General features: G+C 54.7%; 1 protein-coding gene across 13 annotated transcripts in view; it reads left to right on the top strand.

Annotated features, from left to right (window-relative positions):
• Positions 1-2,249: 2,249 nt before the first annotated feature.
• The window catches only part of ARVCF (ARVCF delta catenin family member), a 50,275-nt gene continuing 29,667 nt past the window's right edge, over positions 2,250-22,857 (top strand). For 7 of the 13 annotated variants that reach the window (XR_012914291.1, XM_075996798.1, XM_075996792.1 and 4 more), the window contains exons 1-5: positions 2,250-2,446; positions 8,459-8,512; positions 20,050-20,175; positions 21,580-21,752; positions 22,041-22,205. The gene's annotated coding sequence lies outside the window, so the exon portion shown is untranslated. The other 6 variants (XM_012776566.3, XM_075996800.1, XM_075996797.1 and 3 more) reach the window with 4 other exon arrangements.

Genomic DNA, 22,857 nt, shown 5'->3' with positions numbered 1-22,857 from the left:
GTCTGGATGCTGTATGATGCCATAGAGCAGATGAGATGAGTCTAGGGGTTGGCACCTGAGCCCTAGGATCTTGGGGCTGCAAGGGGCTATTTGGCATCCCACCTCTAATTGCACATGTCCTCAGACAGGGGCTCACTACTTCCTGTGGCCACTCTTTTGGTTTCTGAACACCTGCAACTGTTGGGCAGTTCTTCCTGCACCCAGCTGAAACCTTTTTCTCCCATGGCTTTCCCCATGTGCCTTACAGCTGTCCCTACAGAGCTAGCCAGCAGCTGGGGGGAGACAGTGAGAGGAAGGGAAACACTGGGCCACCGGTCCCTGTGATCTCCCTGCTCTCTGTTTTTGATCCCACCTGCAGCCTGGTGTGCTGACTGCTGGACAGCAGCCCTGAATCCTGTTTGCACTGGTGCTGCCTACTCTGAGCCTCTGTATGCAGTTGGTGGTCTCTGGAACCCTATAGGGGTAGGGGTGGTGATGAGAGCGAGATAGTACTCACTTGGGCTGATTTGAGGGGGTGATTCTCCCTTTTGCTCTCTTTCAGCAAGTGTGGAGCAAGGGTGGTGCTGGACCACAAGTCACTGTGAGAAGAGGGGCTCCAGGAGGACCACGGTCCGATGCCCTTGGAGAGATGCTTGGGGACAGTTGGACTTATCAAATCTACTCCTAAAAGGAGGAGACAGAACCCCCAGCCACACAGCACCTAAGCCAGAATGTCACCATGGTGCTGCACCACCCTGGGTTCCAGGGAGGGAAGCTTTACTCTGCCCTTCCAGAGCCGCAACCAACGTCCCCATGCCAGGGTGCCAAATGGCTGTCACCTCAAGTGCCAGCTCCAATTGATTGGTGGTAGCTGCCTGGCTCTGAAAGACTGTGGGATCAATTCGCCATGACTGCCAGGGCGCAGGTGGACCCACTGGTAGTGCCAGTGGTAAGTGCTTGCCCAAGGCCATTTCACTTTCTTTGTTCTGACCAAGCAACTATTGGGTGAACACACTGGACTTCTGACACAGGTAGGTAAGACGGGGTATCTGGTTCCCCTCCGGCACCACCATTAGTACTGTCATGGGCAGCTTGTCTGCCCAGCAGCCTTGGGAATGTCTTGAGCTGAGAAACTGGTCATCTCCAGCTGCATCTGGGGCCAGGAAAGGCTTAAGACCAACCAAGAGCCAGGGACACTGGCCAAAGGGCCATCTCGGCATCTCCCCTGGAGAGAAGACCCACTGGGCAGCATCCCTCTGTCCCCCCCACACCACCCACAAGTCTGTAGAGCTTGCTGAGGGTCAGGCCCCCTGTGAGCCGCTTCCTCACCTCAGCAGAGATGAGGGTGGTGCTCTCCACCAGGCAGGAAAACACAACCTGTTCTAATCTCAGCAGGTGGTGAGTGTGCCTCCGTGACTCTAGGGAGAGTGCAGGAATGGGATCCGTGGGGGAGACAGCCCTCCTCCCCAGGCTGAGAGCTAGGGCGGTGCCAGGAGGAGGTGAGGAAGGGCAGCCCCATGGAGGCGGGGCCTGTTTGGAGCGAGCCCAGGGGCTCTGTACTATAGGGCGGTAAACCCTAAACCCTTGGTTTACGAGGGGTCTCTTCCTGCCCTTGGAAACACTGTAGTCCCCTCTCCCACCCCATACTCGCTGGGCCAAGGCCTCGCCCACGCCCGCGTTGCGGAGACAGGGGTGGTGAGGGTGGGAGAGCCCCAGGCCCCGGAGTCAGATGCCGGGTTCAAGCCCCGTCACCTAAAGCAAGCGAAAACCTCTCTAAGGCCCAGTTTCCCGTCTGTGAAATGGGGCTAGCAGCAGAGCGCTGCCTCGCGGGCGTGTGAGGAACACAGTCCACGTCCGCGGGAGGGCGCGGCGCGTCAGGCGTCGGAAAAGGGCACCTGCGAACTGGGACGGCAATGGGGGCCAAGCGGCCAGACCCCGCGACAGGGGCGCGGGCGCTGCCCGTCCCTCCCCCGCCTGCGTCCCTGCCCCACTAGAGACCGACGGTCCGGGGACACCCACGGAAGCCACCAGGAGGGAGGCGCGCAGGGGCGCCGCGGCAGTGCTGGCAGGGGCCCGGCCCTCCACGAGCGGGCCGTTCATCCGCCGGGACCGACACCCCGGAGGTCCAATGGCAGGCCTCTGTCTCCGCGCGCCCGTCCAATCGGCGCCGGTTGCCGGGCCGCCCTGAGCTTCTCGGCCAATGAGAAAATTCTCGGTGAGTTGAGGCGGGGCGGAGGCAGCGACGCCGTCCGGGCCGCTTTGCGCACGGGCCGCGCGAGGGGCGGGAGGCGGCCGGCGGGCTGTGCGCCCCCCGGGAGGGAGGGTCCGCCTGTACGGGCCCGAGGTGCGGCCCTGCGGACGGCGACACGCGCCGCGTCCTGGGAGCGCCGCGCCCCAGGAGCCGAGGGGCTCGGGGACGCCCGCCCGGGGGCTGAGGCTGCGCTGCGGAGCCGCCCACGCCACACAGGTAAGGTCGGGCCGGGGGTCGGGGGCGGGGCCAGGGCCGAGGGTCTGAGCCCGGGTCAGGGCCCGGACTGGGGTGGGGACTGGGGGCGGGGCGGAGGTCTGGGCCGCAATCTGTGCTGGGGTCGGGCAGGTCCTGGGCCTGGAGGCGGGGTCGGGGTGAGGGTCCGAGCTGGGGGTCGGAGCCCAGATCTGCCCCGCCCGCGCTGCGGCGCCGGCGCCCCGGGCTGGCGGGGGTGGGTTCCTTTGTGCGCGGCCTCGGGCCTTGTCCGACCTGGCCGGGGCGCCCCGCAGCCGTGCTCGCCGGGTGCCTCGCAGCCAGGGTCGGGCGGCCGCAGAAACTTTCCCCTGGCCCCGGGGGCGGCAAGGCCTGGGAACTTCCTTGGAGCGCAGGGGAACCGGCACGCCAAAGGGACGTTCCCAGTGCTGCGCTGCTCCCACCGCCTGGGGTGAGTGGTCCCTTGCCCGGTGCTCTGGCCTGGGGTCCCCTCCGAGCCTCCGGCGGAGGCTTGTCCCAGTACTCCGGTGCTCAGCCCGATTTGCTGAGGAGTCGCCCTGGGCTCGCGGCCTGACATCTCGACCTTCCTATTTTAATTTTTAAGTAATCGAATGTTGGATACTTAACAACAGTTTGTCATTGCTAATCTGTGTGTGTAATGCATCAGACTGACATGGAACTGAGGGATCTGGTGCCCCTTTACTGAATACATAGGCACATTTAGAAACAAAAAAAAGAAAAATGCCCCATGTGTTTCAACTTCTAGGGTAGGCTCTTAATGTTGCCATCCAACAACCTCAGGTGGTCACCCACACTCCTGTAGGGTAAACTTCCCCCAGGAGTATGGGCCAGGGGTGTACTGGGAGCCTTCATCCCTTCCAGACCCCAGCCTCTCTGCCTTCACTCTGGGATTGGGCTGTGGTCATCCCAATCCGAGTCCCGTCCATCCCTGGCAGGTGCTGCCTGTCTTGTGCTCTCTGTGTCTTTGAATCTGGGATGGTGCAGGGTGCAGGGCACTGGCAGAGCCCCTTTGCTCATGTGCTAGGCAGATGGCCAGGCAGTTCCTAAGCAGGTGGTTCAGGCCTTGGGTCAGCCCACAGCGTGTGGGGCTGCGTGTCTGGGAGGACATGGACTTTTTCCTCCGAGCCTCACCCCCTCCCATCTGCAGTACCTGCTCCTGGCTGACCCCTGACTTCATCCCCACCCTAAGCCCGGGGCCCAGCACAGGAGAGCACTCACCCAGCACAGGGCCTCAAGTCCTGGCTTGGTGAGAGGATCATGGAGCACAGCCAAGCCAGCCCCCACTTGGGCTTTTCTGCACAAACATGGGGACCTGCTGGGTGAACTGAGTGGTCTGGGCTCAGTCCTGCTGTGTTAGACCCCACCCCCACCCCTCTTGCCACATCTGAGCTGCTTGGCTCCATTGTGGGGTCTGGCACCCCCTCCAGAGCTAGCCCCTCAGCCTCTCCCAGGCTGTGTGAGGGCAGGGTTGCAGCCTTATTCCTGTGGGTGCTATGCAAGGGTTCAGGATGAGTTTTACTGTGTCCTCTCACCCCAAGAGACAGGCCTGGGGTGGACCCAAGACAGCCCTGGTGGGGGGCAGGAACATTGGGACCCTCTGCCTCTGAGAGGGGCGAGGAGCTCCTCACAGCCATCAGGGGCCAATGGTATGCAGCCTGCTGGAGCTGGCAAGCCCTGAGTCTGCCCTGCTCCCTGCCTGGTCCTAGCTGAGGGGGGAGGTAGAGCTGGGGTGGGGTAAGGGCCCAATCTGAGGATGGAGCCAGGAATGGGTAGAGTGGGAGCAGAACTGCAAGGCACCAGATGGGTCGTAGAGGGCTCTGGGGGCTTCCCCACAGTAGCTCTGGTCAGGGGCAGGCGCCTATTCTTCTGACACCTGTTTCCATTAGAACCAGGATGAGGTCTTGGGTCATTCTGCGAGAGCCCCAGAATTAGGGGGACACAGGGTGGGGGATCCTTTTATGGACCTTCCCACTAGGGGGCTGCACATCTGGGCCTGTTTCTGGTTGGGAAGATGAGCCCAGAGCGGACAGACATCTGTGTGGCCTGCAGACCCCACACCACCCGAGTCAGGCATGGGCCCTCCCCATAGCCCCTGGGACTGAGGGGCTGGCCACCACTTGCAAAGCAGCTGGGAACTGAGTGTGGCCGCCAGAGGGCAGCCAGGACCATGGCCAGGACCGCACAGCAAGCAAAACTGGCTCCACCCAGCCTCCCTCTGTGGCTGAGACCCTTCTCCAGGTGCCTGGCTTGGGCTGCCCATCAATGGTGTGTAGCCAGAGGAGCCAGGGCTCCCCGCCCTTTGCTGTCCTCACACCCCGATGCAAGCAGAGGGAGACCTGCAGGCTACAGGGCTGGTGGTGGCTGAGTGCAGGCTCAGTGGGGATGGTGAAAAACTCAGCCTCTCCTGCGTGGCCCCGAAGGTGGGGCTATGCCTTGATGTCCTCGGTGGGAGTGGGCGTGCTCTCCTAATGCTCCCAGAGTGGCAGTGGCCTGGAGGAATGCACATTGTGCACTGTACACGGCTTTGCTGTAGTGGACACTGTTGTCGTTGAGCCGTGCAAGCCTTCCCTGCCCAGCAGCCGAGAGGTGCCCTGCATACCTGCCCACAGTGGCTATTGCAAGGGCATGTTCCTAGCTGATCTCATCCCCTGCAGGGATAAGAGTGCAGATTGAGCTCTCAGGCAGACCTACTGACCCTAACCCTGGCTCCTCACTGCCCACCCTGGCCTAGAGCAGCCTGCCCAATCCAGGCCCATCCCTCATCCTAACTCTCTACTCAGTTTGTGCTCCTGGGAGCCACCTCCTGCAGTCAGCTGTCCGAGGGTCCTCAGCTTGCTAGTCTGGCTGTGTGGCGGGTTCTTGCAGCCTGGGCAGGGCTCGTGCCCCAGTCTGAGACCCCTCAGCCTTCAGGGGGGTCACTGTGCTAGAGCTGCAGGCCTTCCCAAGGCGGGGGTGGGTCTGTGGGGTGTAGACAGGGACTGGCAGAGCCCCATGGCTAGCCACGAGGTCTGGACGGTTTGGTGGGGAGCCCATGGCAAGGGTAGGCCCTGGCCACCCTCATCAAAGGGATGGAGCTCAACCAGGTGCCATGGTCCCTTGGCCAGGATCCTGCTGACTATCCCTGAGGTGGTGTGTCATGGCCCGTTTACAGGACGGAGGATGAACACAGAACATAAAACACAAACGCAGAACACAAAAACGCAGACGCACGTACAAACGGTTGACTCGAGTAATAATACACTCGGTCCGTTTTATTTTTATACTCTAAAAGATTAAAGTTAGTTCCTTGTACGTAACCACCCAGGCATTGCAGCAATGGCCATAAATTCCGGAATAGCCTTAGGGAAGCAGACGTCCCCTGACTCAGAATCTCAAGGTGGTTGCTCTAGGCACTAGGCATAGATAAAGGTCCTGGATTAGCAAGGATGGGCAAGGTGAGCCACAGGAGGCATTTCTCATCCCCAGCTTCTCTTAGGGTGACCCCCTAAGATCTTTAGCTGAACCCAGGTGGCTGTGCCTGGCTTAGGTCGCCCCTCCCTTGAGGGATCTTACCCATCATTGACTAACCAGCCATCTTATGGGGTGTACAATGGGGTGAACAATATGTTTATCGTGTGGCCTCCAGACCCCCAATGCCATGGGGTGGGGCCACTCTTGCTACTTGCAGCTCAGGTCCTTTGTTATGCCTCTAGGCAACATCCTTGTTTATCACAAGGACCTTGTCCGGAACAGATTACTTTCAAACACTCTGGGCAGAACACGTACATTACTCACTAACTTTAATTCTTAAACTAGGAAAATATGTCAGTCCCCTACAGTGGTGCTCAGAGGAACTTCCCAGGATAAGCACCCCCACCTGCCTAGGTGACTGATCCTGTCACCTAGTTCCGCCTCTGTATCGCTGTCCTGTCCGTCTATCCATTTGTTGTCCAGGGCTCTCCACAGGCTGGCCTCACTCTACCTGTATGATACTACCATGACAGGGGCACCTTCAAGACAGAGACCCGCACCTCTGGCTGCCCCCACCACCCTTCCCCCTGCCACCACCTAGGGGAAGCCCCAGAGGCAGGACTGGATTCTTGTGGCCATGCCTCCCCGGCCAGGTGGGGGATTTTGGGGGGCTCGGGTTCAGAAATTGGACCGAGTTTCCCCACCTGTAACGTGGGACATTAGGCCGACCGAAGGCACACAGTGGGAGTCAGCAGAGTAACAGTGCACAGCCAGTGTTAGGAGGCCGCAGCACACGGTGGACCCTGGGGAGAGGTTGGCGGTTCTCCGCAGGCCAAAATCTATGTGAACATTTAAGCTAAAAGCAGAGGTGTCCTGGAAACTTCAGGCTCAGAGTGAAAGCTGATGCTTGAGCCTCAGGCCTCGGGGAAGGAGCAGTGTCCCCTCTGCCCGGGAATGCGGTGCTCCTGGGCAGGCTCCAGCCAGGCCCGCCCTCCTGGGCACACACTACGTGCACACACACGCAAATACACACACACCCACGCCTGGCTCGGGCCCCTGCTGCTTCCCTGCCTCTGGCCTTAGAATCCTCCACCCCTGTGATCCCCCCGGACATCTGGCTAGCCCCTCACCTCACAATGAACCCCCTCCCCACAGTGGAAGGGCTGTTACGAGGAAGGGAGACCCACCCTTGGGGCACCCAAATGGACCATGTCTGCAGAGGAAGGTTGGGCAGAGGCTTGGCCCATCCCGAACATGCCACGGAGCTGAGGGGAGAGAGTCTGGTTACCGGCACCCCCTGGAGATGGCCTCTCCTCCCAGGCCAGTCCCTCCCTGCCGGCCTGCGCTGTCCTGTTTTTCATTTTTATTATTTGTTTATTTATTTATTTGTTTATTTTTTGAGACAGAGTCTCACTCTGTTGCCCAGGGTAGAGTGAGTGCCGTGGCGTCAGCCTAGCTCACAGCAACCTCAGACTCCTGGGCTCCAGCAATTCTTCTGCCTCAGCCTCCCGAGTAGCTGGGACTACAGGCATGCACCACCATGCCCGGCTAATTTTTTCTATATGTATATTAGTTGGCCAATTAATTTCTTTCTATTTATAGTAGAGACAGGGTCTTGCTCTTGCTCAGGCTGGTTTCGAACTCCTGAACTCGAGCAATCCGCCCGCCTTGGCCTCCCATAGTGCTAGGATGACAGGCGTGAGCCACCGCGCCCGGCCTCATTTTTATGACATGAACACTCTGGCAGCATCCTGGAGCCCCGATATGATGAGAGGGAATGCATCCCCCCGGGCCATTGGCTGAGACGGGGAACTGGGAGGTTCCTTCTCCCTGGGGGCAAAGCTGTGGCTTTGAGAGGTACACATACCACCTTGTCCCCTGCTTCAGCTCATAAACCTGGACAGCCTAGTCCAGGTGCCAGGTCCCTGGGTCCCAGACAAATGGTCATACCTGGCTATGGCCCCAGGGTCAGGAACCTGCCTGCCACCCATCATGCTGGGTCTTGGGGACAGGAAGCTGACAGCCTCTGTCAGAGCGCCCCAGCATCTGGGCTGGCCTTGGGGAGCCTCAGGAGGAGCAGAGGGCTGGTCCCATAGGGCACGGGTGAGCTCTGGGTCAGCTGGGGCAGAGCTGGGCTGGCAGAGACCCCTTGGGGCTAGACCCCTGCATGGGCCAGCGGGACCCTGGGCCTGGCTGCCCAGGAATTAGGGGCCTCCCTGCTGTGCCATTTGTCATGACAAGACACGCCCAGCCTTCTGGAGCAGGGAAGACATAACTGTCAGTCCGTAACTCCTGGGTATCACTCTCTTGAAGGGTAGTCGACAGCATCAGAAATGCTGGTGGATGAACAGTGCAGCCGGTGTGAACTGCAACCCCAGTCACGGGGAACAAAAAAGTGCACGCAACTGTGTGGTTATGAGTTGGGAGCACCACAGGACAACCTTGGGGTTGCTCATGACAGTGTCCTGCTTGGGCAACGGTCTAGGCCTGTGTTGGCCTTAAGACAGGTGGGTTGGCCTCACGCTGTACCCTCTGCTCTCCCTGCAGGAGCCTGAGTTGACAGGATGGGTGTTGGGATTTGCTGATCTCCCCTGAGGACAGGTAAGTGGCCTGGGCTGCACCTGGGGACGTCCCCTCCCCACACAGGACAACAGAGTGTCTTGGTGGGCCCTGTGGGTGGGGGGTGGCAGGGGTGGACTGTGGCATCGGGCAGTGTATGTTCCTGGTCTACTTTCTGTCTGGGTGGGCCCAGCTCCTGGGCTGGACGGGGTAGGCGTAGGCACAGCAGCCAGGGGTTTTGTGTCTGGCTTCAAGGAGGAGCCTGTTGTAGGGCTGGGCAGCATGCCCGCTGGGCCTGCTTGTGGCCCACTTAGCTGGGACAACAGCCACCACGGAGTCTGATACCGGCACGGCCTGCCCAGCCCAGCACTCGGCTCTGGGTGGCTCCAGGCTGCCCTGGGGAAATGAGCTGCTGGCCGGCGACATTCACTTGGTCTGAAATATTTCAGTTTTGTGGGCTGTCTGGTCTCTGTGCAGCCGCACTGCTCTCCTGGCGCGGGGCAGGTGACTGGTAACTGAACACCTGTGCTCTGACCACAGCCATGGGCCAAGTACAGTGTCATGTTTGGGGTTCGTCTGTTCATCACAGCTACCGGCTCCAGTGGGACTAGGTGTGGTGCATGAAAAGTGTGGCAGGGTGGGAGGCGAAGGGGCTTCTGTGCCCCCCTGGGCCCTCTGAAGGATAGGAGGCTTGCCCTGCTTGCATCCCAGCCTGTCAGAGTCTCTCTGTGGTGGCTGCTGTGCAGCAGGGTGGGCAATGGCTTAAAAGAACATCCCCGGTTGCCCTTGTTCCACTAGTGTGGCTGCCCAGTCCCCAGCCTGGCTGATGGCACCGAGCGCTATTTCTGCAGGAGGCTTGGCCACGCCCAGCCCCCCCTGTGCTTCTCAGTGACACTTAGTGCAGTGTGGAGGCCTGGCTCGTGGGTGCCGTGCTCACATGCTGGGGAGGAGAAGGTAATAGCCACAGACCCAGGAGCCTCCAGGCCTCTGGACACCTGTGTGTCCTGTGCTGGGGGCTACAGGACAGAGGGGAGGCCTGTTCCCAGGACCTTGGCCATGGGAAGCTGCTGGCCAGGCTGGCCTGGTGGGAGCCAGGGCTGTTGCTGCCTGGCCACGTGGGAGGGCCAGCGTCTGGCCAAGTAGCTAGCTGCTCAGGCCATTTGGCCACACGGGGTCTTCCCGGTGGGGGTGAGGAGGCTCAGGTGGTATCCAGGGCTGGCCAGGCCAAGGGACATAGCATTGCTTGTGACACAGGTGATGTGGTGTATGGGGACAAGGTGGCAGAGGGACCGCCCCACCACCTGAACTCTTCATAGGCCACTTCAGGGAGCTCTGGTCAGTCACATGTACACTGATAGCTCTGTTCTGCAGCAGGGTGGGCTGGCCGGGCAGGTCTCTGCTGTTGTTTTCTCCTTTCCTGTCCCTCTTTCTCCCTGCAGCTCTTGGTCTTCTCCACCCTTGATGTGAGTCTTTATATAGTAAAGATACCAATTGTTCATTCATCTCTTTGCCTGCAGCACTTTTTTTCTCAGTCTTTTAATTCTTGTTTATGACAGTTTTTTTGAGACAGAGTCTCACTTTGTTGCCCAGGCTAGAGTGAGTACAGTGGCATCAGCCTAGCTCACAGCAACCTCAAACTGTTCAACTTCTCCCTGTTTGTCTGTGGTCTCTTGGCCTCTTTCTCTGCCTCTTCTCTCTCCCATCTTTGTCCTGCCCATCTGAAGAGTGGCGATTGATTATTCATATCTGCCCTGGGTACTGGAGGGGTGGGTTGTGGCCTTAATGCTACCTCTGCTCTGGGCCGGGCCCTGTTTCACAGACTAGGAAACAGAACCTGGGCCCTGGACTGTGGTCCTGCCCACATCAGGAGGGAGATGGGTAGGGGGCCTTGGGGCTGAGTAAGAATGGGGGCTGAAAGTCAGGGCCCATGTGTCACTTCACTCACGTTTCGCAACTCAGCACCTGCTCGCCAAGCCTCATGCTAGAGCCTGAGCGTTGCAGCCACATCAGGCCCAGCTCTGCTCTTGGGGAGCCCCCAGCCTGACACACACAGACAAGGAGAAGACAGTAGCCAACCATGGGGTTGAAGGTGGTGGTGAACAGCAGCACTCTCCAAGCGGAGCTGGAAGACAGCATGAGGGGTGACTCATGCTGATGCCAGGCCCAGTGAGAGGGGCCAACAGGAACATGGGTGCCATGCCCTTCCTCACCATGGGGCCAGCACTGGTGTCCCCTCTCGGAGGCCAGCACCAGTCGGGTCAGTCCATGTCTGCCTGCTGAGGAGCGAGGCTACATCTTCTTGAACTCCTGACCTCGAGCGATCCACCCGCCTCGGCCTCCCAGAGTGCTAGGATTATAGGCGTGAGCCACCGCGCCAGCCCTAGGCTATATCTTCTGTGGCTGCAGGGCCCCCACTCCGGGCTTTGATGTATTTCTCCAACCTTGATGTGAGTCTTTATATAGTAAAGATACCAATTGTTGGCTCATCTCTTTGCCTGCAGCATTTTTTTCTCAGTCTTTTAATTCTTGTTTATGACAGTTTTTTTGAGACAGAGTCTCACTTTGTTGCCCAGGCTAGAGTGAGTGCCGTGGCGTCAGCCTAGCTCACAGCAACCTCAATCTCCTGGGCTCAAGCAATCCTGCTGCCTCAGCCTCCCAAGTAGCTGGGACTACAGGCATTCGCCACCATGCCCGGCTAATGTTTTCTATATATATTAGTTGGCCAATTAATTTCTTTCTATTTATAGTAGAGACGGGGTCTCGCTCTTGCTCAGGCTGGTTTTGAACTCCTGACCTCGAGCAATCCGCCCGCCTCGGCCTCCCAGAGTGCTAGGATTACAGGCATGAGCCACCGCGCCCGGCCTATGACAGTTTTTGACGTTCAGAAATTTTTTATCCTTCGTGGTGAAGCCTGTTGGTGTTTTTCCTTTTTTAGTTACTCCATTGTCGTGAGCCCCTCTTAGCATGTAGCCAGGTGAATATACACCTGTTCTTTGTTCCAGTGGATATTTCCACTTTAGTTTCGTACACTTAGGGCCAACTCCATCTGCCCTGATCCCTTTTGTGCTGCTGTGTCAGAATGCCTGAGACTGGGTAAGTTTATAAAGAAAGAACAGACGTTAATTTCTGACAGTTCTGGAGGCTGGGAAGTCTGAGGTCGAGGGGCCTCTTCTGTTTAGGGCCTTGCTGCTGCGCCACCCCGTGGGGGAGGACGAAAAGGGAGACAGAAGGGAGCGGAGCTCGTCCTCTTACCAGGAACCTGCTCTGAGACCACCAGCCCAGCCCCACGCCACAGCAGTGAGGGCAGAGCCCAGAGACCTCATCGCCCCGAAGCCCCGCCTGTGGCACTGTCGGTGGGGACCGAGTCTCCAGCATGTGCACTTTAGGAGACACATTCTAATGAGAGCACCATCTAGTATTTGTTTGTTTATTTTTATTATTTTTATTTTATTTTTTTCTGGGTTGGGTTTTTTTGTGGGTCTTTTTTTTGTTTTTTATTTCGAATACTGAAAAAGTCCCCTGGGCTCTGTGGGGCTCGGCATGCTCACGGCTCCTTTCCCTCACACTCACTCCCCTCTCTCCACATCAAATCTATTTCAAGGACAGCACTTTTTTTAAATGAACAATTAACGTTAGGTTCTCAGCTAGCTCTACAGAATTAGAGGACCTGTTTGTTTTAAGCAAACTGAGCTGCTTTTGTCTGGGACCAAGTCTCCAGCCATATGCAAAGGCATTTATCCACAGAGCTGAACTAGAACTCCTTGCCTTTACTCCACTCCACTTTCTCCCACTCACACCTACCCTGCACCAGTCACAAGGTCAAAGAGGAGGATAGTTGGGAGTGTTTTTAGCAACTCCAAGCCCTAATTCATATTCTATCAAATCTCCCACCCTCACCTTTTCAACCCCACCCCCAGGATTTCATTGAGATTTCTCCCAACAGTTATTTGGAAAAAAGGTAAAATAAAAAAGGTTCAAGGTCTTGGTGGGCAGCCCAAGGGGCTCCATGCACTGGGACTCTCCAGCCCGCCCAGGCCACTCCCTGACCCCAGGCTACGAAAGCAGGGAGAGGCAGGAGCCAGCACACAACCCCGGGGGCAGCATCTCAGGGTCTGGCGGCGCCCCAGGCAGCAGCATCACTCAACTTGGCCACCCACAAGCTTGCTGGTGACCAGCAAGGACTTTCTCTGGGGCAGATCCCGTGGGCTAGGGATGTGGTCACCAGTCACCAGGTTCTTGTCTGGTCCTGTACTTGGCAGCTGCTTATTCATCTTGGCTTTGGCCATGTTGTAGTCTCCTGAGTCAAAGTATTTTTGCTTCTTTCTCCTGTGTGTCTTGTTTCTCCTCGCCAGTCTCCTCCACAGGGTTCTCTTCGTCTGGTTTCTGGGACGTGGCGGGACCGGGACTGTAGCGTGTAGGGTCCCGGGAAGTCAGCCGGAGAAGCAAAGAGGGAGGGGAAACGGGGACAACCTGCGCTACTGCTTCAGCTCCTGTCACTCCCATCTAGTATTTATTTTGACATAAACATGAGGCGGGGATTTAATTTTGCTTTTACAGTTGTGTCTGAACGGTCTTGTGACTAGTATCTTTGTAACTGGAAGTTGGAAACGTCATGACATCCTCATGTCCTCAGGTTTGTGTCGCCTGAGGAAAAAGATGAGGTTGGGACGCCCTGTCACCAGCCTCTGTTTTCCAAAGCCCATTTGTCCTGTGTGTGCATTTCCATAGGAGCGTGTTGGATTGCTCTTTCGTTTCCTCCCTGGCACCTCTGTGGCATTCCCCTTGAGTTGGCCCTGCCTGGCGCAGGCTAGCCTTCCCTCTGGGGGTGTGGTGCCTCTCTGCTGGCACCTGGCCTTTGCGTGCCCGATGCTGAGCAAGGCTGGGGACACTGCTGGGCCCACGCCACCCTGCGGTGAGGGGCAGGTCTCCTTGTGTTGGCTTGTGTGCCCTTTCACACATGGTGTCCCTCGCCCAAGCAGCTTTGTCATGCCAACCAAGGGTGAACTTGCCTTGTCCTCAAGGGTCGTGGGCTCTGGCATCCTAAGACCTAAGGCAGAGGTGCTGCCAGACCAGGGTCTCACACATCTTCTGTTTGTGTCCCAGTCTTGGGGGCTGGTGGGAGGCTGTCGTCTGCTGATCTGGGTGCCATGCAAGCCCTTGCTCTTGTGGTCAAGAGTCTGGTGTGGGCTGGCTAGCTGCCCTTACCGTGCATGTCCTACTTAGGGTGACTCGCGGCTAGTGGTATGGTCTGTGCTGTAGGGTCAGCACAGGGAAGGCCTGTGTTGCCAAGGCCACCAGGTGAGGGCTCTCCTGGGCAGTCTCCGCACACCACCTTAGGGAGGCTGTTTGGTGCATCCCCTTCCCACCAGGCTGGCCCCAGCCTCACTGCTCAACTCCCTAGAGCACCCTCAGGCCCTGGGCTCCCCTCTCTGGCCTCTCCCTGGGCCCCTACTGCTCCTCAACTGCCCTCAGCCCCTGGCTGTTCACAAGCATCCTTAGACTCAGGGTGGCTGCAGGGCTGCTCTTCCCCCATGCCTGGGCACCCCCAATCCAGCCTTACCCTCAGCGAGTCCTGTGCTGTGGGGACAGCCCTGCGGGAGTGCCCTGCTAAAGCTCAGGTTTGGGGAGTCTAAGGCTGAGGCTTCTCTCTCTCGTGGGGAGGCCTTTGGGGACCTGGGAGCTGGGGAGCATGAGGCCTTTGCCTTGTGCCTCTCTCCCATCTTGCTGGGTTTACATGTTGTGGGTGATGAGTTTGGTATTTGGAATATGCCTTTAGTTAAACTTTTTCTTTTCAAAATATTTGACTCTCCCTGAAATTCTAATTAGGTCATTCACACATCTGAATATACTTGCTGCCCTCTGCATTTTGCAAGATAATGAGGCTGCAGAGATGACTGCCAACCCTGTCCTCCTAGGGCCTTCCTGCATGCCCTGGAGGGAGGTGCTGGGCCTCCCCAGGGCCCATTCAGGCAGGTCCAGATCTGGCCACAGCATCTAGCACACAGGCGGGGAAACTGAGGCCTGGGCCACTAGGAAGTCAGGGATGGCATAGGTGGAGGGTCTCAACCTGACAGGGCCCATTCTTCACAAAGCAGCATCTGCCTTCTCAGAGGACTCACTGCCTGCCCCAGGGATGGAGTCAAGGCCACAGTCATGATGTCAGGGACGTGCCTCCTGCTCCCCTGGGCTTTCCAGGTGTGCCTGGGAGGCTGGGTGCCTGAGCAGCAGAGGACAGGTGACTATGGTGCTATGTCCCCCAATTTTGCTTTTATTTTTTAATAATAAAGGATTATGTGCTTGTTAATAGAAAATGAAAGAAAACGTTTGACTAAGTGCAGAAAAGGAAGAGAAACAAGAACTGCCTGTCCCGCACACTTCCATAGCCAGCACAGCTCGCCACCAACCCCAGGTGTGGTTGTCTAAGTGTGACATGCCCTGTGATCCTGGCAACACCCCTGGCATTGCCTGTCACCTCTCCTGTTGTTGCAGAAGCAGGGTGAGAACCTTCCACAGGCAGCCTCCCGTCTGACCCGCCTGGCTCCTGACCCGCAGGCCGTGGCCTTCCCCCAGGCACCTCAGAATGCATCCAATTGTGGGCCCAGAGCCTGCTTTTCTGTCTTTGAACAACTTGGGCTTGGCCTTGAGGTCCTGGGGGGCGGTGCTGGGGTCAGACCCTTAGTGGGGATGATCAGACACCAGTGAGCCTGGGGGAGCACCCAGAGGGGGCCCCCTATAGCCCTACTCCCCAGAGATAGCCAGGCCCACCTTCCACAGACAGAGCCCACCCAGGGACCTGCCCAGAGGATAGACCCCCACTGGGAAGGCAGACAGTCCAGGGAGCCCAGAACCCCCAGCCGGCGTGTGTGAGGTGACGCCACTCCTGGTTTTGTGCTAAGGGACCTGGGCTGGTCTGCACCGAGCCTGCTGTGGGCGCCACGCACAGTTCATGCTGGGGCTTCCCCTCAGCCTCTGCCCCACCAAATACCCTGTCACGTGTACTTCCTCACCCCAGGCCTGGTCCCAGTGAGGGTGGGAGGCCTGGCAGTGCCAGTCCCCTGCAGATGGTCACCTCCCGAGTGAGGCACCAGGACCTGCAGTGAAGGGCAGAGGGGCCTGGTAATGGGAGGGGCAGCTGAGAGCTGAGCCTCTTGTGCACACATCCGTAGACACTGCAGCTACCCACTTAGAGGCTCTAGGGCTCTGCTGAGGGGTCAGCTGTGCCCCTTGGAACATGCCGTGGGTCCCTCAGTCTGCCTGCCGTGGGTGAGAGTGGGGCTTTAGGGCCCTGTCTAGAAAACCTGGCACAGGAGTGGGGAGCACGAGTGGGGAGGGTTTGGGTGCAGGAGGAAGGAGGGGTAGGGGTGTAGGGGGTCGGGGGTGACAGGGAGATGGAGGATATGGAGGAGGGCTGGGTGCAGGTAGTCAAGGGTACAAGAAGGAGTCTCGGGAGAGGAGGTGGAAGTGATGGGGGGCAGGGAGGTGAAGAAGGAGGAAACTCCGGCGTGTTCTAAGCACCCCAGCTACATAGCACCTTCTGAGGAGAACTGGGTCGGGTGGGCTGTGGACCCTGGGGTTCCTGGGCCTCCCAGTCAATGGGCACAGACCCTCCTGCCCAGGGAGGTTGGGGGCTCACTGCTTCCCAGAAAGGTGGCAACCTCTCCAGGGCCCTGAAGGACAGGTTCATGGCCAGGACCCCCCCGGGCCCACCTCCTCTCAGCTGGGGCTCCCCTTCCCACCACAGCCCCAGACCTGGCTGAGGCTAGGGACTTGGGTAGACTAAGATCAAGACCATCTTACGCTGGGGAAACTGAGGCTCAGCCAGCCCAGCCCCAGGCAAGCATACTTCCCCTTTCCAGTCTTCTAGGTGACATTTCTCTGGCATTTGCAGGGAGCTATTGTTGGTGACAAGACTAATTCAGTATTTGTGTTTGAAGAAATAACTCCAGACGTTTATTTGCCAAACCTGTGAAACAGAGGCATTGGGTAATTTTAAATTAAGCCTTTGTGCTCACACACAGTTCTGTCTTTACAGAGTCAGGGTCTTCCAGAGGCTCAGTGTTTCTGGGGGTGGGGATGGGTGGTCCCCAGGGCCTGGTGCAAGGAAGGAGACCATCTGTGACTCTGTGACTCAGGCAGACAGCCTTGTTTCCTGGACCCCTGAGCTGTGAGCCTTCAGGTCCAGCGCATAGGCTGGCTTGGTCCCCTTGCTCTTGGTGACTTGTCCCAAACCATAATCCCACCTGTCCTGCTCTGATCACTCAAGCCTCTACACCTCCACCAATGGTGACAACCTCCCAGAGCCACTGTCGCCTTAGTAGGTCAGGAAGAATGAACCTCAGCCAGACTCAAGGTTGAGAACAGTAGGTTTATGGGGGCTTAGGGGACTGGATGAGAATGGAGCAGTGTCTCCTGTCCCCTCCCTTGCAGCCGGTGTGGCTGCTTCTGTCAGGGCCAGAGCAGCTCCTGCACTGGGCCTTTCCCTTTCTTTCATCAGATGTTTATCTGGCTCCACCCACCCTCCCTTTGAGACTCTCCAGTCCCTGGGATGCCAGCATCCTCACTCTTTGTCTGCATCTACCTTGGACTCTGCAGACTGCCTGGGTGGCCCACCCCCTGGTTATTCTATTAATAGAAGTGGAAGTGAGATACCCTTGCCAAGGCAGTACCTCCTGAGCCTTCTGGAGCACCGAGGCAGTCCTTCTCCTGACACTTTTTCAGTTTTTTGAAAAAAATTGGCTTTAGGCAGTGCGCGGTGGCTCACGCCTGTCATCCTAGCACTTTGGGAGGCTGAGGCAGGAGGATCACTCGAGGTCAGGAGTTCGAAACCAGCCTGAGCAAGAGAGAGACCCCGTCTCTACTATAAATAGAAAAAAATTAATTGGCCAACTAATATACATATAGAAAAATTTAGCCGGGCATGGTGGCACATGCCTGTAGTCCCAGCTACTCGGGAGGCTGAGGCAGGAGGATTGCTTGAGTTCAAGTGTTTGAGGTTGCTGTGAGCTAGGCTGACACCACGGCACTCTAGCACGGGCAACAGAGTGAGACTCTGTCTCAAAAAAAAAAAAGAAAGAAAAGAAAAAAGTGGCTTCAGTGTAGGGTGCAAGCTCCGGTTCCAGGGCTGGCCCAGGCATGGGAGCTGCAGTGCTTTGCTGGCCCAGGCACTGCTCTCTGGTGGCTTGTCCTTGCCTCCTTTGTGCAGCAGACACACCTTGAGCATCTGCTATGTGCCAGGCGCTGTGCTGGCTGCCACCCAGCCCTGGCCTGTGACCCAGCAGGGGCCCGCATGGTCTCTTTCTTCCCTGCTCTGACCTTCACTTCCAGATATGACAGCAGGGGGAGGTTTAGATTTCTGTGAATCTTCCTTACCCAGCAGAGTCCTGAGAGCTGGTAGACTACACCATAGGGAACTTCACAGTGTGACTCTGGGCTTACAAGTTAATTTTCTTTATCTTCTTTTAGTTCTGTCCCCTCTGAACAATATCTGTTAAAAAATCCTCTGTTTCTAGTATATGGAAGGTAGTGATAGGTGAAATTTTTGTCCCTTAATTTCCATATTTTGTCCCTTAATTTCCAATTTTGTTGGTCATTTCAATGGGAATTTTGGTTTGGGGACTTTTTTTTTTTTTTTTTTTGAGACAAAGTCTCACTTTGTTGTCTAGGCTAGAGTGAGTGCCGTGGCATCAGCCTAGCTCACAGCAACCTCAAACTCCTGGGCTCAAGCAGTCCTCCTGCCTCAGCCTCCCGAGTAGCTGGGACTACAGGCATGTGCCACCATGCCCGGCTAATTTTTTCTACATGTATATTAGTTGGCCAATTAATTTCTTTCTATTTATAGTAGAGACGGGGTTTCTTGTTCAGGCTGGTTTCAAACTCCTGACCTCGAGCGATCTGCCTGCCTCAGCCTCCCAGAGTGCTAGGATTACAGGTGTGAGCCCTTGGGCCCAGCCTTGGTTTGGGGCCTTTAAGGGTATGAATTTACCTCTGAGTATAACTTTCGCTATAACCTGTACATATTTATGTATGATGCGGTAGTATATTTTTTCACTGTTTCTAAATAGCCAATTCTGTATTCTTAAATTTTTATCTTTGATCTACTATTTATTTAAAATGGTGCTATGTAATTTCTGGCCGAGCATGGTGGTTCACACCCATAATTCCAGCACTTTGGAGCACTTTGGGAAGCTGAGCTGGGAGGATTGCTTGAGGCCAGGGGTTTGGGACCAGCCTGGACAACCCCTGTCTGTACATATAAAAAAAGAAAAAATAATTAAAGGGTACTGTGCAATTTCTAATTACATGGGGGGGGCACCTCTTTAATTTTTAATTTTGGTAGCATATATATAACATAAAATTTGCCATCTTAATAATTTTTAAGAGTACAGTTCAGTAGTGTTAAGTCTGTTCATAGTGCTGGGCAACCAATCTCCAGAACTTTTTCTTCTTGCAAAACTGAAACTCTATACCAGGCATCCTCAAACTATGGCCTGTGGGACACATGCCGCCCACCGAGGACATTTATCCAGCCGCCCCTGCCTGTCCTGCTTAGCAGCCGACTCGTCCTTGGCCCGCAGTTCGCACTCTCCAACAGCCTGAGGGACAGTGAACTGGCCCCCTGTTTAAAACGTTTGAGGACTCCTGCTCTATGCCCATTAAACAACTTCCCATTTCCTCATACTCCAGCTGCTTCTGCTTTTCTCCTTTTCCTTCTATTATTTGACTATATTAGATGCCTTATATAAATGGAATCTCACAGTATCTGTCTTTTTGTGATTGGCTTATTTCACTGAGCTAATGTCCTTAAGATTCAGCCATGCTGTGGCAGGTATGTGTCAGAATTTCCTTCCTTTGTAAGGCTGAATAATATTCCATTGTACATCTATATCACATTTTGTTTATCCATTCGTCCGCTGATGGACACTTGGGCTACTTTCCTTTTCTGGCTGTTGTGAATAATGCTGCTGTGAACATGGTTGTACAAATGTCTCTTTGAGACCCTGATTTCAATTTTTTGGATACATACCCAGAATTTTTGGATTGCTAGACCATCTGGTAATTTTTAATTTTTTGAGGAGCTGCCATACTGATTTCCATGGTAGCTGTACCATATTACATTCCCACCAACAGTGTACAAAGGTTCCAGTTTGTATCCTTGCCAACACTTTTTTTTTTTTAAGAATAGCCATCCTAATGGGTGTAAGGTAGTATTTCATTGTGGCTTTGATTTGCACTTCCCTAATGATTAGCAATGTTGACCATCTTTTCATGTGCTTGTTGGCCATTTGTATATCTTCTTTGGGGAAATGTTTTTTCAACTCCTTTGCCCATTTTTAAATTGGTTTTTTTGTTGTTGTTGAGTTTTAATTCTTTACACATTCTGGATATGAATCTCTTGTCAAATATATGATTTGCAAATCTTTTCTCCCTTTCTGTGCATTGTCTTTTCACTGTATTCTGTTAATTGTGTCCTTTGATGAACATTTTTAGTTTTGATGTAGTCCAGTTTATTTTTACTTTTGTTGCCTGTGCTTTTTATTTTTTTCATTTTCTTAGAGGTGGGGTCTCTCTCTGTCACCCAGGCTGAAGTGCAGTCGTGTCATCATAGCTCACTGCAGCCTTGTAGGGCTCAACTCCTGGACTCTAGTGATCCTCCCACCTCAGCCTCCCAAGAACCTGGGATTATAGGTGCACATCACCACACCTGGGTAAGTGTTACTTGTGCTTTTTGTGTTTATGCAAAATATCATTGCCAAATCCAGTGTCATGAAGATTTTCCCCTATATTTTCTTCTAAGAGTTTTACAGTTTTAGGTGTATGTTTGGGTCTTTGATCTACTTTGAATTAATTTTTGTATATGGTATAAGACAAGAGTCTGATGTCATTCTTTTGCATGCAGATATCCAGTTCCACCATCATTGGTTGAAAAGACTATCCTTTCCCTATTGAATGGTCTTGGTACCATTGTTGGTCATTTGATCATATACATGAGGGTTTATTTCTAGGCTCTGTGTTCTATTCCTCTGGTCTGTGTGACTGTCTTTTTGCTATGACCACACTGTTTTGATTACTGTAGCTTTGTAGTAAGTTTTTTTTTTTTTTTTTTGAGACAGAGTCTCATTCTGTTGCCCGGGCTAGAGTGCTGTGGCATCAGCCTAGCTCACAGCAACCTCAAACTCCTGGGCTCAAGCAATCCTTCTGCCTCAGCCTCCCCGAGTAGCTGGGACTGCAGGCATGCGCCACCATGCCCAGCTAGATTTTTCTATACATTTTTAGTTGTCCAGCTAATTTATTTCTATTTTTAGTAGAGATGGGGTCTCACTCTTGTTCAGGCTGGTTTCGAATTCCTGACCTTGAGTGATCCTCCCGCCTCAACCTCGCCAGAGGGCTAGGATTATAGGTGTGAGCCACTGCGCCTGGCCACGTTGATTTATTTTTGCATGTCAAACCATCCTTGTGTTTCAGCAGTAAATCTCTTGGTTGGGGTTTATAATTATTTTTTGTGCTGCTAAATTCATTTTGTGAGTGTTGAGAATTTTTGCTTCATTATTCATAAAGGTTATTGGTGTTTAGTTTTGTTTTCTTGCAGTGCCTTTGTCTTGCTTTGATATCAGGGTAAGTTGCACCTCATACGAAGGGTTGGAAAGGGTTCCCTCTATTTAGTTTTTGGGAAAAGCTTGAAGAAGATTGGTGCTTAATTCTTCTCTGAATGTTTGTTAGAATTCACCAGTGAAACCATCTGGTCCTGGGCTTTTCTTCGCTGTGAGGTTTTTGATTACTGATTCAATCTCCTTACTAGTTGTAAGTCTGTTCAATTTTTTTCTATTTCTTATGATTCAGTCTTGGTAGGTTGTACGTTTCTAGGAACTAACCATTTCATCTAGGTTGTCTAATTTGTTGGTGCATAATTGCTTACAGTATTCTGTTACAATCTTTTTTATATTAAAATATTATACAAGGAAAAGGAATACCAAAACAAAGGGATTTTTGTTTTGTTTTGTTGTGTGGTCATTGTTTGGCTTGGTTGGGCTTTTCTGTGCTGCTTGAATTCACATCTCATCTGTTGGAGTCATCAGTCCGGATTTCCCGAGACAGCAAAGTGCTCCCCACAGGTAGTTGACAGAGGACTGCTACAGACGCCTGGAGCTGTCTTCATGCATTCAGAATCGCAGGCCCTTGCTGGAAAAATCAGTTCCACACATTGCAGCTGCCATTCCTTTGAGGAGCGTTGCCTTCAGGCCTGGTCTGCAGACTTCGCGCAAGCTCGCCGTGGTGGCAGCCCCAGGTTTGAGTCCTCACAGCCCACGCACGGGATCTCTTGGGTGACCCAGGCCTGTCAGACTTGCGAGTTTCTCTCCTCTCTGATTCTTAAAGCAAAACTGCGTCTCTGGGCAGCCCATGGCTCTGGGTGAGATGAGCTCACTGCCTCTGGGGGAAAGCCACTGGCCGCCACCTAAATGGCATGGCTCTGAAAATCAGGAAACTTCACCATGAGGTTTCCTTAAGGAATTTCAGAGTGAGGTTAACTTTTTTAAAGATCTCAAGGAGCCAGAAGAGGCATTTGTTTTTACAGAGCTGTCAGATCTTCCTTATCATAAAGGAGCCTCTGAGCTACAGGAGACAGCGGTCAGGCAGCAGACGGCGGAGTGCTGGAGCTACCGCTTGCAGAAGGACAGTGGCCCTGCAGGGTGTGGCCGCCTGGTGGAGAGAATGACCTGGACTTCAGTGCAGCCAGCAGGTCAGGGCTGGGCAGGCCTCCTCTCTGCACCCTGATGTGGACACGGCGCATTTGGGAGGCCAGAGGAGAGACTGCTCAGTGGGACTAAATTGCAAAGTGCCAGAGATAGACAGGTCCATGGTTTCCTGAGCTGCTTTTTGGGACAGATAGCTCACGCCTAACTCAGATTCCAGCCCTGGCATCAGTAGCCCTGCGGCAGGCTTTCCCATGGAGGGTGGTTTCCAACCATGCCCAGTTTTCTCTGGTTGGAGGAGCTTTGTCTGTCATTCTTCCTCTCCTCTGGGAAGTCCCATTATGTGAAGTTCGGCCCCTCAGCGCTCTGTCTGTCAGGGCTTCTGTCTCTAGTCTTTTCTCATCTTCCTCATTTTCTGCTGGGTTTGGAAGGACCATCTTGGATGTGTCTCCTCCCACCTCATACTCTGCGGGGTCTCCGCAGCACCCTGAATTCTGTTCATTGCCTTTATCTGGTTTTTGTTTCAGTCCCCATGAGATCCTTGTTTGTGGCAGCTCCTTTTCATGATGGTCTGTTCCCAGTTCAGCTGAACATCATCTTTGACCTCTGAGGATGCGTATCAGCTATTCCGTAATGTCCGTGCTAATAAATGGACTAGCTGTGACTCGGTGGGAGGCAGCTTCCAGAGTCCTCCTGCAG

This window comes from Microcebus murinus, chromosome 22 (assembly GCF_040939455.1).
Source record: "Microcebus murinus isolate Inina chromosome 22, M.murinus_Inina_mat1.0, whole genome shotgun sequence".
NCBI classification, from domain to species: Eukaryota; Metazoa; Chordata; class Mammalia; order Primates; family Cheirogaleidae; genus Microcebus; species Microcebus murinus.
This window is presented reverse-complemented; position numbering and strand designations above follow the sequence as displayed.